General features: G+C 40.4%; 2 protein-coding genes across 3 annotated transcripts in view; one reads left to right on the top strand and one right to left on the bottom strand.

The window, feature by feature from the left end:
• RNH1 (ribonuclease/angiogenin inhibitor 1) overlaps positions 1-15,111 on the top strand; it is a 184,820-nt gene that overhangs the window by 113,343 nt on the left and 56,366 nt on the right. The gene's annotated exons all lie outside the window — the stretch shown is intronic.
• Positions 1-15,111, bottom strand: part of LOC309337557 (uncharacterized protein) — an 89,436-nt gene that overhangs the window by 43,228 nt on the left and 31,097 nt on the right. The window lies entirely within an intron of this gene.

The following is a 15,111-nucleotide window of genomic DNA, read 5'->3' on the forward strand; positions in this document are numbered from 1 at the left end:
GATTAAATGAGGAAGAATCTCGACCATTAAGACATGCGTGCTACCCAAAATGCTATTTTTATTTCAGATGATTCCAACAATAGGTGGAACAAGTTGATTCAAGGAGTGGCAAAAAGAATTGGCAAAGTTTATATGGCAAGGCAATAAACCGAGAATAAAGTATAAATTATTAACAGAGGTAAAGGATAGAGGAGGTTTCACATTACCAGATCTTAAATTATATTATAAGTCTGTATGCATTTGTTGGATGAAAGATTGGATGATTTTGAAAAATACTAATATATTGGATATGGAGGGCTGGGATAATAGATTCAGCTGGCACGAATACCTGGGGTATAATAAAGTAAAGGTACACAGAGGCTTCCTCAATCATATAATGAGAAAATTATTATAGACAGTTTGGAAAAGATATAAAAAATTACTAGAGCCAAAGACACCTTGGTGGCTATCACCCTTGGAGGTTATTGTGGTTAAAAAGAAAAACATGGACAGCAACTGGGCAACATAGAAAGACATATTAGAAGAGGAAAGTAATCAATTAAAAATTCTGAAGAACTCAAACAATTAGATTTGGACTGGCTACAATATTACCAAAACAAAACAAATTCCTTCCAGTAGCACCTTAAAGACCAACTAAGTCAGTTCTTGGTATGAGCTTTCGTGTGCATGCACACTTCTTCAGATCTGAAGAATCTGAAGAAGTGTGCATGCACACGAAAGCTCATACCAAGAACTGACTTAGTTGGTCTTTAAGGTGCTACTGGAAGGAATTTGTTTTGTTTTGACTATGGCAGACCAACACGGCTACCTATCTGTAACTACAATATTACCAATTAAAGGAAATATTCAAATTAGACAAAAAATGTATTTGAGACACAGATATCAAAATTAGAAAAAAATAATATTATTAATAAATAATAAGAAAATATTATCAAAAACATATAGATTATTATTATATTGGGAACTCAAAGATTAAGAAGTGAAGGAGGTAATGGTTAAATGGGCACAAGATTTTGGATACCCAATCCTAATGGAAGATTGGGAGAGATTGTGGAAAATAGTTTTAAAATTTACAGCCTGTTATTTAATAAAAGAAAACTTCATGAAGATGAAGTTTACCAGTGGTATATAACGCATGTAAATTGGCTAAAATATATAAAAACAACACGAACATATGTTGGAAATGCAAACAAAAAGAAGGAACCTTATTCCATATGTGTTGGACCTGTCCCCACCTCTTCATATAGTAATTTGGATTACTGTAATTCAAATAAGAACTTTAGTTGTAAACACATCAGAAGAACAAACAACAGAATGCATGTACTTAATGCCAGATTATAGTATGTTGTATGATGTTTTATAGGGAATCAGAAAGAGAGCATAGGAATAGAAACATAAAGGAAAAACATATTTCTCATTTGCATTCATTTGATTTTGGATTAGAATAGATGCACATTATTTTAGAACAGAAAGCGAACTTGGCAGGAAGCTTTAAGCATTTTTCACTCAATCCAACACTAAAACATTAGCAGAAGTACCCAAAACATATGTTCTAGACAGATCATAAAAATACAGCAAGCAGTTATCAGCAGTTCCCAATGGCTTTATGAAAAAGCAATGTTTTTACCAACCTCCAGAGGTAGAGGAGGGAGGAAGCTAAATAATTTTTGCTACAAACATAGCTCCAGATGACCCTGGTGCTCAGATACAGAAAAAGGCATTCTCCAAGGTAAGGGTCTGAGTGCTGATCAAGTACCAGCACTCTGAACTGGGTCCAGAAATGAATTGGTTGCCAATGACACTCACCTCACAGCAAAGCAGGGATGAGAAACCTGTAATCCTCCAGATGTTGCTGAACTCCAATTCTCACCAGCTTCAGTCAAAATGACCTGTAGCCAGGGACGATGGAAGTTGCATCCAACCACATCTGGCAGGCCACAGGTTCTTCATCTCTGCAATATAGTATCTAAATATAGAGCATTTCCTAGCAGCACATTGTGTTTGGCTGAAAAGGCAAATACAAAAGTTTAGGTACCATAAAAATACATGATTCTTCTCCATTACTAAAAGCATGTAGAAGTAATGCCCAGAGAGATCACTATCACTGGGCTCTAAAAATGTAAGGAGAGTAGCAGGCAACAGAAGTGGGTGAGTAATCGTATTTGATGACTCTCTCTGTGATTCTCTAATATAGGGAGTAGCAAAACAAACTATTTGTCTTATGGAGGTGGGGAGGGGACAGAAAGTGAAACCCACGCCAGGTGTTAATGAGCTACTATTACCCTTAGCAATTGTCTACAATAATGCTGCCCTAGGCTATCAAAGTGTGTCACTTTTGGTATAATAGCTGGATTTGTGCCTTGGCATCTGGAGAGAGACTGGTGATCCTCAGAAGCAATGTATTCTATAATTAATTATGGGGGGAAGGGATGAGGCACTGACAATCTACACAGAGACAGTAGCAGGCACTGAATGCAGATAACTCATCTGAGACATTAGTTCATTGTTGGCATCTCAGAGGAATAATTTGCTTTACTTGTCACCAAATGTGCCTGATACAGAGTAAGCTAATTTGAATGCTTCTGTGGTCAGATCTGCACAGTCAAATCACCCTTAACTTTGCAGTACATATTAGAGACCTTTCAAATTAGCAACTGTGGAGCAGTTTTCCTATAGATGGATAGAAGAGCACAAGGATCTCCTCTCTTGCACTTTTGGGGCATGGGGAAACCATTTTTAAAAATGGACCAGAGCACACTACCACACACCACCTCATGTATGATTTACTCTTGCATTCCTACTAATTTTTGCAATAACATATTTACTAGTTTGGTAAATGTACCACACTGAGCTCTTCTTTTCAGGGAGCTATCCACAATGACTACAAAATCTCTCTGTACTAACCACCATAGAAGACAGATGATATTAGCAAGGCAAAAAGCCCAGTGACTGAAACACATGTGTGACTAGCTGTGCAGTCTGAATAATGCAAGTAAATTCTAGTTGTGGAAATCTACTTTACTACACACTAGTGAATGAACACTCTGAACCAGTGATAGCTGAATGCAACAGCAGTACACTTCAAACCAAAGTTGTTCTTTCCCCCCTCAATTTGGTATGTCTATACAAAAAAACAAAAAGCATTGATAAGATAGGCAAGGAAAAGAATTAATCGTGCCCATGGTTAGAAACAGGTGTAGGCTGAGCTTTGCCTTAAAAACAGAAATGAAAAGAAAGCATTACTCTTGGGGCTACATCACAGATGATGAAAAATTAAGTTCTCAATTATACATACACATTCACTTTCTTTCTTCTGCAATCACTCGTAGCTGAGTAAGATTGTCTTCTATAAACACGGTTTTAACAATGAGTCCGTAAGTGACTGTGGAGGCCAATTCTGGATCCACACGCCCTTCCACAGTGGGGACATTGGTTTCCGGGTGGGAGTTGATCACGGTGTGGATTTGTCAAGCGTGCCTTCCTCTTAGCACGTTTCTCCCTTGCGTCCTGAGTTCGAGTGTCTTCAAAGCCCATGACACCTTTGGTAAAGGCTGTTCTCCAACTGGAGCGCTTGCAGGCCAATGTTTCCCAGTTGTCAGTATTTATACTACATTTTTTTAGATGCCTTGAGACAGGCTTTAAATCTCTTTTGTTGACCACCAGCATTACACTTTCCATTTTTAAGTTCGGAATAGAATAGTTGCTTTGGAAGATGATCATCAGGCATCTGCACAACATGACCAGTCCAACGAAGTTGATGTTGAAGAATCATTGCTTAACACTGGTGATTTTTGCTTCTTCCAGCACACTGATATTAGTTCGCCCTTCTTCCCAAGTGATGTGTAAAATTTTTCGGAGACACCGTTGATGGAATCTTTCGAGGAGTTGGAGATGGCATTTATAAGTGGTCCATGTTTCACAAGCATATAGTAAGGTTGGTAGTACAAAAGCTTTGTAAACAAGCATTTTGGTTTCCCTGCAAATGTCCCTGACCTCAAACACTCTGTACTTCAATCGGGAGAAAGACACACTTGCAGACCTCAGGCGATGCTGGATTTCAGCATCAATGTTGGCCCTTGTGGAAAGTTAACTGCCTAGGTAGGAGAAGTGATTGACATTTTCCAACATTATACCACTGAGTTGGATTTGTGGTGCTGCAGAGGGGTTATTTTGTACTTGTTGGTGGAACACTTTGGTTTTTTGGATATTGAGTGATAGGCCAGGCTTTTCGTAAGCTTCTGCAAAGATATTTAGGATGGTTTGGAGGTCATCCTCTGAGTGTGCGCACACTAGATTCACTATGTATCACTCGTTCCAATATAAATAGTATATGAAAGCAAGTCTAATAAAATATCTTTGTCAACATTTTATAAAAGGAAACAATTCCTGTACTTGCGTGTAATGCTAAACTAAAGTTCAATGTTACATGCACCAGACTCATGCTCTTATTCTGCTCCCCTTCTCTGATGTGGATGCAAAACTAGAAGCATTTGCTTTTGTTTTCAATTAACGCTGGTTTCTTATGTGCAAATCTGCACATACTGTGGTTAGCGTTAACAATGGTTTAGTGAAATAAGCCAATACCAGCACAAGGTTAATTATTTGCAAAAGTCCACATCTACTTGGTGGATGGATAATATTTTAGAAGGACAGTATCCCTTGTCTCTATCATCCTTCACTACAATCCTCCAAAACCTAAGAAAGCAGCTAAGCAACCACAAAGTTTCAAGATGTGTATATACATATATGCAGAAACATACACATCTACAGATTGCTTACAGTTAGTCAAGAACCTCTCTAAGTTTTCTGTGGGAACTTTAGCTCTGACTTACACTGGATGGATTTTCCACTATGTCATCACTTTGCCAAATATATCCAAAACCATAAAAAGCTATCACAGCTTGCACAGATCACAGTTCTCAGAAAGTCCTTCAGACTACTGATCTGGCAGCCTAAGGTAAATTGTGGAAATTGTTTTTTTGTAAAAGCATTCAATATTTTTATGAAGTGATTACCAAAAAATACAGCTTGTTTTTAATTTTTAATCTGTACATATTGGGATTCTAAGGATGATGTGGGAAAAGGGTGCCCAGATTGGATACCAACCTGACCACAACAGAATCTGCTTCTTCAGTACAGCAGCTTCTTTTATACAGTAAACTCACACACAAACACATACACTCAAACTAAATTGGTGTGCTATTGGTGTAGATAGGACATATCTGAGGGTTATAGCCAACTTGTAAATGACTATGATGAAGGAGTTTTGGCTCTTGCAATCCTTATAGAAATTAATGAATGCGAATTCCACCCCCCACCCCCATAGATCTATAAAGCATGGTTGATGTCTGTGCTTGGGGGGCCAAAGCAGATAATGTGCAAATTCTCAATTCATCAAAATGTAGTGTGAATTGGCTCTAATACAGGAAGAAGCTGAGAACCTGATATAAGGTGGTTCTGAACAAAATGCAGTGAATTAAAACTGCATACACAAAAAAGAAAATAAGCCTGGGGCATAGACAGACAGGGCTTTCATAATGACTTCACTGGTTGATTCACATGAAGACTTACATTACATCATTCTAGCCTCCACTCCCCAACAATTGAGCCCCTTCAACCCTGTAGCGCTCTTCTCACATTTGGGGCCCTGTTGCCTGCAATTTTCACTCAGGATAACTGAGACTAGCATACCATTTGCTCTTATCAGGGGTTTCAGGTGGTGTCCCTCACCATAAAAACCACACTTTGAAAACTGACTATGTTGTTACTACACTTGGTGTCCTGATACATTTTGTTCCCTGAAATTGAACAGAATATCCCATATAATATAGAATGTTTTGAATAAAACACACAGATTCCCAGAAATACTTGTCTTTCAAAGACACGTGGACAAATCCTCTTAAACCCACTTACACCCTAAAAGACAATACCACCCAAACCAACACAAGCATCACTTATTTCCCATCAACTGACTGGTCAACACTCTTAATGGCTAATAAATTATTTTTCTATCCTAAAGGAAAAGTCAAATTAAAATCTACTTGTACAGAAGATAGGCTTGATGTTATGGCATACAGATAAAATATTTATTTATAGCCCAAAGGAAGGTAAGATTACCTTAATCTGTAAAGTGATCATGAACAGCATGTATATAGAATGTCATTTAACATCCAGGAAGTACCAGACTAAAACTACAGGATATCTGTAGGGATTACAAATTCATGGTGATAGCTATACCCTATTGTATGTTTATGCATTCAACTATCCATTCAGTAGTTGTAGGTGATACAGAAGTAGAGACAAACTATACCTTTCCGGTATGCCTCATATATATATAAGGTCTCTTGCCCTGGTGTAAAGGGCAGAATGCAACCCAAGTACATTGTGCTTAACAAAAGATCTAGCACATTTCTTCAATAAAAGCAGCTTGAATCTAGCACAAGAAATTATTTTAGTGCGATGGATCTGAATACTGTATATCCCATTCTGTGCTAATAAACTCTTATCTGGGCTCCTTCTGGAGAAACAGCTTGCATGGTGCACTTCCAAGAAGAAGTGCCAGGTGTGGAGAACCTCAAGCACAGAAAATGTCAATTGATAGCCTTCATTATTTCTGCCAGTCTCAGGAGCTAGTTTTGCATAACTTCATTCCTGACATACAAACAAAACTAAAACAAAATAAAAAAAATTCCTTCCAGTAGCACCTTAAAGACCAACTAAGTTAGTTCTTGGTATGAGCTTTCGTGTGCATGCACACTTCTTCAGATACACTGATGGACTTCCATTTCATGCGGCTCAATGTGGTGCCTTCCATAGTTCCAGTTACAGATAGGTAGCCGTGTTGGTCTGCATGCACACGAAAGCTCATACCAAGAACTAACTTAGTTGGTCTTTAAGGTGCTACTGGAAGGAATTTTTTAAATTTTGTTTTGACTATGGCAGACCAACACGGCTACCTATCTGTAACTGAAACAAAACTAAGTTAGGTGTCTGTCAATTGAATATACTATTTCTGCCCCCACCCACCCCACATCAGTGAGTAAACCTCAGCCCCCAAACCAAGAAATCATATCCCTCTTGGCTCTTTAACACTTTGGAACAGACCAAGCATCTCAGGAGAATGCACAAAGGTCAAAGCCCTTAAATTCATTTCCATGAGGCTTGTCTCTGCAGCAAAACCAAGAAGTGAAGGGCTAGAGAAAAACACAGGCTTGAACCAGGGAATTTCCTTGGACTCAGTGGGTGTGGGGATGCAGTAGTGGACTGGATGAAGGCCAATAAACTGTGTTTGAATCCTGGGAAGATGAAGCCTCTTTGCATGAGTTCTTCCCATGTTTGGGAAATTGGCAAGTTACCTCTTCTGGGTGGGGTTGCACTCTCCCTGAAGGAGCAAGTGTGTCATTTGGGGGCATTTCTGGATACATCTGTGTCACTAGAGGGCCAAGGGTCCTCCTGTGGCTAGGAGTGCCTTTTACCAGACTAGTATCATTCACCAATTATGACCATTCCTGGGACAGGGATAGTCTTGAACACTGTAGTCCATACATTTATAGAATCATAGAGCTGGAAGGGACCCAGAGGGTAATGTATGTAGCCAAAACCCCTGCAATGCAGGAATCTCTCTCTCTTTTTTTAAAAAAATGCTCTTTATTGATTTATTAAGTATTACAACTGCAATGGTACCTCAGGTTACAGACACTTCAGATTACAGAGGCTTCAGGTTACAGACTCCGCTAACCCAGAAATAGTACCAAATAGTACTATTAGTACCAAAGTTACCAAAGTTAAGAACTTTGCTTCAGGATGAGAAGAGAAATTGTGCGGCGGCGGCGGGAGGCCCTATTAGCTAAAATGGTACCTCAGGTTAAGAACAGTTTCAGGTTAAGAACGGACCTCCGGGGGGGGCACTAGGGGGCGCATTGGAAGATGGCCGACAATACCATCTCTCCGACCCACACGGGGCTGTTAAGAGGCTGTTATGGGAGTAGGCAGCCTCCCTTGTTGCTCCAAGGAAATGGGGAACACTGCCCTTGCCTGCTGTGCCAATAAATCACCCCCTAATTCGAAAGAAGGGGGTGAGGGCCCTAGGCGGAATGCCCCCGTGTGGACCTCGGCTCTCCTGGTCACTGTCTCTGATCGCGCACTAGCTGCAGCAATTTGGAATAATTAATTACAAAAGAAGCAAATGCACATATTTCAAGTGAAGAAGAGGAGTGAAGTCTGCTAATTTAAGTGACCTCTGAGAAAGAAGACGATGGGTTGGAGAAACAGGAATATTTTATGATGAAGATACACCAAAGGCTAGGTATGTTGACAATGGGACTGAATGGGGGGGGGGAACCTTTTTTACTTTCCTTCTATGTGATTTACAAGAACCCCTCTTCATTAGAATCATCGGTTGAACTGACCCAAGCAGGATGATTAAGGTCTGTGTGGAGATAAACTTTAACCAAAAGTATGCTTTATGGAGATTGAGAAGCAATAAGAGCTTTTGGAATGGCGCAGCAATTAATTCGGAGTCGCCATCTTGCCAAAGGATTTATAGCCGAGAGAAGGAACGGACTTGTTTTCAGACTGCTTTCCTGATGAATCTCCTCAGAGGTTTTGAGAAAGGAGGCAGATTGGTGAAGATTAATGACGCTAAGACTGTTTTGATGTATGGAAGTGATGTTACATGGAAAACGTCTGGATATGGCTACTGGATAAAAAATAATAATATCCACGGAGGATTACAAACTGTCTAACCAGCTTGTGGAAACTATCAGAGGTCACAAAGAGAAAGGAAAAATATATGATAATAACAACAAGAGATGTGGAAAAACAAGAAGAAAGGACTGGATAGTACTGTGAACATCATAAGGTTAGATTTGTGGACATTAAAACAGCAGTAAGAAACAAGAAGTTGATTGGATCCCCTTTAGAACTTGAAATATGGGTACCCCCAACAAAAATTTAAAATTCGGCTGTGTAATTTGGAATTTATGTAATTTGGTTTGATTTGATGTGATTGGTCGGTTAATAAAAAATTATTCTTAAAAAAAAAGAATGGACCTCCGGAATGAATTAAGTTCTTAACCAGAGGTACCACTGTATTCCATTCATTGTTAAAAATAAAAAAATTAAAAAACAAGAAAAAATGGGGGGAAACGAGATCATGCCCGGCAGATGACCATCTAACCTCTGCTTAAAAACCTCCACGGAAGGAGAGCCCACCACCTTCTGGGGAAGGACATTCTACTGGCAAACAGCTCTTACTGTCAGAAAACACCTCCTGATGTTTAGCTGGAATCTCCTTTCTTGTTACTTGAATCCACTGGTTTGGGTCCTACCCTCTGGAGCAGGAGAAACTCTGGAGTGTTAGTAACTTCAAGGCTAGATTACTGTAATGTGCTCTATGTGTGGCTGCCCTTGGGTCTGGTTCAGAAGCTCCAGCTGGTGCAAAATGCTGTGGCCAGATTGCTGGTGGGAGCTTCTGGTCAAGAACATGTCACACCATTGTTAAAACAGTTGCACTGGCTGCCCATCTGCTACTTAGTCAGGTTGAAGGACCTTATATTGATTTACAAGCATTGAACAACTTGGGTCCAGGATACCTCAGGGATAGCCCGAAACCTTTACATTCACCAAAATCATCTGCAGGAGCATCTTTGGTCATTCCCCAAGTTGCTGAGACATGTTTGACAACAGCAAGAAACTGAGCCTTTAGTGTCATGGCCTTTAGTGTAAATTGCCTCGGACCTGTATACCTGAAGGGCCGTCTCCACCCCCATCGTCCAGCCTGAACACTGAGGTCCAGCGCCAAAGGCCTTCTGGTGGTTCCCTCACTGTGAGAAGTGAGGTTACAGGGAACCAGGCAGAGGGCTTTCACGGTAGTGGCACCTGCCCTGTGGAATGCCCTCCCAGCAGATGTCAAGGCAATAAGCAACTATTTTACCTTTAAAAGACAACTGAAGACGGCCCTGATTAGGGAAGTTTTTAATGTTTGATGCTGTATTGTATTTAATATTCGGTTAGAAGCCGCCCAGAGTGGCCCAGACAGATGGGTGGGGTATAAATAATAAATTATAATATTATTATGATTATGGTCTCAATTCTGTGGAACACCCTGCCAATAGACATTCAATGGACACCTGAGGTGCCAGCTTTTAAACGCCTGCAGGCAATTAAGAGTACATTTCCCACAATGGTCTATGAATGTGAGCTTTTAATTTGTTTTTGCTTTTAACTTGTTTTTAACTTCTTATAATTTAATCATTTGGTTTTATGTTTTTATATTGTTGTAAACCGCTGTGATGTATCTTTATGATACAGTTGTATATAACTATGTTTATAAATAAATAAATAACAAGTTTACAAACTGTTCCGAGGTTTTTTTCAGCAGTCAAGTGCTATATAAATTTTATGAAATAAATAAATGCCAAACCATTAACACAGAAGTGCTTCTACTGTTGCATGAAAGGATGGGCACTAAAATGGAATCAATGGAATTCCCTCTGCCCAGCAGGATCTAGCAAATGCCCAATATGCAAAGCATCTCAGTGCCTCAGGGCAGACACCGCTCCCATCTGAAACTGTTAAAACCAGGACATCCTGCCAGTGGGGGTCTGTTTTATTTATGGTCTCTGAGCTGTGTGAAAATGAGAGCTGACAGAAGAGCCAATACAAGCCGTCTGTCCTGTACAGTAAAATCCCATGTGCTGGCACTATATTACACTGGCAGATCAAACAAACTTCTCTTTAAAAAGAATACTTAGTGTTTTAGCACATACTTCAACACTAGTGTTATACTTCTCTCATTTCCTCCCATTTGCTATATTCTATAGCTAGGATGGGGAAACAGAATATGAACAATTGGTTTTTTGTTGTTGCTCTGCTTACTATGTAGTAATGAGTATGTTATCCAGGAATAAACAGTCCTCTTAAAAAGAGAGAGAGAGAGAGAGAGAGAGAGAACACGAACCATGGCTTTGTTTAAAAACCCCCTACCAAGCCTACCTTTAAAACTTGAAGCATCTAATCTAAGCTACACACTGCATTTACTGCCAGCACTCAGCTCCCAGGCTGACCTTGCACACAGCAAGCACAAGAAAGGCCAGTGCAACACTTGCCTCCCTGCCCAGCCTCCCACTTGTCTGTCCTCTCCCAACAGCAAGGGCTGGCAGGCTGGTGAGCTGGGCTCCCTCACCCGCTTGCTTGCTTGCTTGCTTGCTTGCTTGCTTGCTTGTTCTGAGGCCATCTAAGCTTCTGTCAGCCAGCACTCCCTGGCCAGCCCCAGAGGCACCATTTGCCTGGGGAGCTTGTAGCCAGAGTTGCTGCAACAAACAGCTGTGCAAGCCTTTGGGAGGCAGAGATGTGAGAGGGCATCAGAGGAGGGAGGGAAGGGAAGAGGGACAGAGGTCAGTATTGTCGTGGCACCCCTGACCATCATTCAAGGCACCCCAGAGTGCCATGACACACTGGTTGAAAACCACTGTCTTAACCCATGAGAAGTTCAGCAACTACAAGCAAGGTTCTCAAGACACATCCACTTCTTTCTTCCCCTTATTTATAGTTTACAATGCTGACCAATGTCTAAAATTCTGACATATTGGCAGGTAACTTGATAATACAGCCCTTTTGATGAGCTTTGGTTATTATCTGACACCACTAAACTTTGTCTGCTTAACAGATGTTCTCTTCTCTCTTTTTAAACCTATTGTTAAGGTCTAGCAAACTGTCTGTTCTGTTAACAGTGGGGTGTTTTCAGTCACATTGGCTGCAGAAGATGATAACAATCTTTTTTTGAATTTACACTGATGCTTAAAAATAAAAAAAGACAAGCCTTTTGTGGACTGCATCTGTGAGATCCTTTCAGGATTCATGGTACCAAAAGGTCTGCCATTCTTTAAAAGGCTTACTACAACTACATTGGAGCAAAATGAAAAAGCGCCCGGAAAGCTACTTGACCAATGGGGAAGAGTTTCATTAAAAACATACATTTCAAAAAATTCCAGGCACCACCCACCACCCATCATTCAGAGAGAGGTAAACAAGGGAATGTGGCATTTCAATTAGACTTAAGGGGTAAGATATGCCAGTGGTGGAGCTATAGGATACAGTGGCCACTTCACTGGAATAGCCACACTGAAGCTCAAATACCGTATTTTTCGCCCCATAGGACGCACCGGCCCATAGGACGCACCAAGTTTTTTGGGGGGGAAATAAAGAAAAAAAAATTTATTTCCCCCCCAGGCGCTTGTGGGGCCAGCAGCGGGGAGAAGTGCTCTTCTCCCCGCCGCCCGCCTGCAGATCAGGTCTAGGGACAGCGGGAGGACGCGCTGCAGTTTTCCCCAAGCACCATCCAACCCCAGCTAAAGTTAACTAGATCAGCTGTTCAAAAATGATAGTTTTTTTTGAATGGTGGTGGTAGCAGCAGCAGCAGCAGCAGCAGTAGCATCAGAACCGAACTCTAGCAACATGGAATAGGTCATAAATGGTCAACTTAAGGACTGTCTCTAAAAAATAATATTTTATCCTAGTGTGCATCTCAGGAGAAGAGAACTGCAAACAAGTCAAGAAGGTGATTGTAAGTGAAAATAACATGGGTAAATTTCCCTGTTGGCATGCATCTGTCTCAGCAGACAATGGAGGAGTGCGCCTTTGGGGGTGTAGACAAACTGAAGAGTTACAGTGCCTACTGTGGATGCAGAAGCTGATATGAGAGAGACATGTTGTTGTTTTTTTGCAGCTGGGGCAGATGATAGCATCTGTTTTTTGCTGCCGCAGATGCATCTCATTGTTTCTTCTCTCTGCATTCCTTCCAGTGGTCATACCTCCTCTGGTCACTGCTATGGATACACGACCTGAGAGGTTATCTCTCTCTTTATATTGATGGTAATTAATGCAATAATGCATATGAACAGACAGTTATCTGGATAAAAATGTAAATACACATGACTGATATTGACTTTCTTTGAAGTACATAATTAAAAGAGATTGTCTGTGTTAGAGCTCTGAATTTGCAGTGAACTGTAGGACTAATTATGACCTGACAATACATGGAACACCTGTTAGCCTAATTTTTCTGCAATAAGTACATGCAGCATGAAACAAGCAATGATATCGAAAATATAAAAGCATGCACCGCCAATATTAGGGGATCGCCTGTTTTAAATGACCGTGAAGGTGAAAAAGCTAAATCAAACTTATTAGCAACACACTATTGCAATTCTCAGTTTTAGGATGTACAGTGTTGTTACACTAGATGCATGCATGGCCAAACATGACCCTCTAGCTGGTTTGGGGCTACAGTTCCTATCATCCCTGACCACTGGTCCTGTTAGCTAGGGATGATGGGAGCTGTAGTCCCAAAACATCTGGAGGGCCGAGTTTGGGAATGCCTTCACTAGAGCCTTTTAGAATTACATAGTCCTGCTCTACTGCTATCAGCTGGATATGGAATTATAAGTGTGTTACACATTGCTAAATATAGCACTATTATCTTCATTAACCATGCCAGTCTTAACTACAACTGTGGGTGGCACGGTATTGATGGGCCTATTCCACACAGATGGGCAATATCCTCAACCCTCTTGGTACCTGAAAAGTGCAACATGCACAAAAGTGGCCCTGTACCGTTGCATTTTAATGCATTAACAGGTTCCCCCACCCCTGCTGATGTTGGATTTTTGAGCTTCTGCACAAATACATTTTTTAAATGGGAAATGCAATGGCAGAAGGGACTACGCTGCTTTAAAGTACATGGCAGAGGAGCATGCAATACAGAATACATGTATTCGTCACCAGCCACACCAGTGTAGAAAGTTAGACAATGACATCAGTCTACACTGTAATCTTGAATATATTTAAAGTCCCACAAATCAAGGTAAGTTGAGCACTTGAGAAAAACACGGGAAAACAGAGAAAACATGGAAGTAATCTTGTCTGGTTTCTCCAGAATAACTGAGTAAGCAAATGGGATTAGAAAATGCTACACTGTCAAGGTACCTGGAATGTTTTTTAAAGCTTTTTGAAAGCAATGCTGAATTTTCAGTTAACCATTATGCATAAATTTATGATAGATGCCATATACATTCCAAAGAGCACTAAGACACAGTCTGTCCCACTAAAACACTACTAAAAGTATTAGCCTCACATACAATAATGCCTTTGAATGCACAAACTGCCAGAAAATTCTAAGCTGGGGACACAGTACCACTCACTTCTGGTAAGCATGCCTCATTCTTCCACCCTCTGTACCATATGCTGCTATGGTAGGAATAAAGGACACCCATCTATGCTAAGAAGCGGAAATGGAGAAGACAATAAAAGGGGAGGCCCTGTAAAAGAAATCTCTCCCAGCTGCTTCAGTAAGATTCAGCAAGTAACCAGCTGCTCGGGAGAACAAAGCCTTTTCAGCAGATGGGCTAAAACTCAAGAACTAACATATTTGTCCAAATCTTTCCAGCTGTTTGGTTATCTATTCTAGGACCTTTCCTGGTATCAATGTCAAGCTCACCGGTCAACAGTTACCTCGGTCTTCCTTTCCCCCCTTTTATGTATTTTATATATTTATACAGAATGATACACTGATGGAATCACAGAATTGTAGAGTTAGAAGGGACCCTGATGGTCATCTAGGAATGGGAAGTTTTGGGTGTCAAGAAAAGGATAGGCAATTCATTTTCCTCCTCCGCAATATGGCGCAAGCTCTATAAAGATGCCTCAAAATAGGAGTTGCTGTTTTTTTAAAGTATTAAATTAATGGGGTTGCTGTTACAAACCCTAAATTCAGCCCCTGTTTTTTTGTTATTTGAAAGCTTTTGCTAAACAACCAATAAAGGCATTTTATTGGAATTGTTAATTTGTGTTCCTTTTCTACCACTCTCAGGATCCTGTTCCTAGGATTAATGTCTAAGATAAAATTAATGCAATTACCTGCAAATAATTTATCTTTTTGCTTCCTTCCTGGAAACATTTAAACTATTTAGATCAGCTTAAAGGACTTGTGATGCATGTCTCCTTCACTGTTTACACTCAGGAGGGCTGTTCAATTGTTGTTTTAAATCAGACTCTGGAGCCTTCCTTGTTTCTTGAGATTGTCCAAGTTTCAGTTTTCTATCATTTGTTTAC

The sequence above is a fragment of the Podarcis erhardii genome, assembly GCF_964252035.2.
Source record: "Podarcis erhardii genome assembly, chromosome: 1".
Classification (NCBI taxonomy): Eukaryota; Metazoa; Chordata; class Lepidosauria; order Squamata; family Lacertidae; genus Podarcis; species Podarcis erhardii.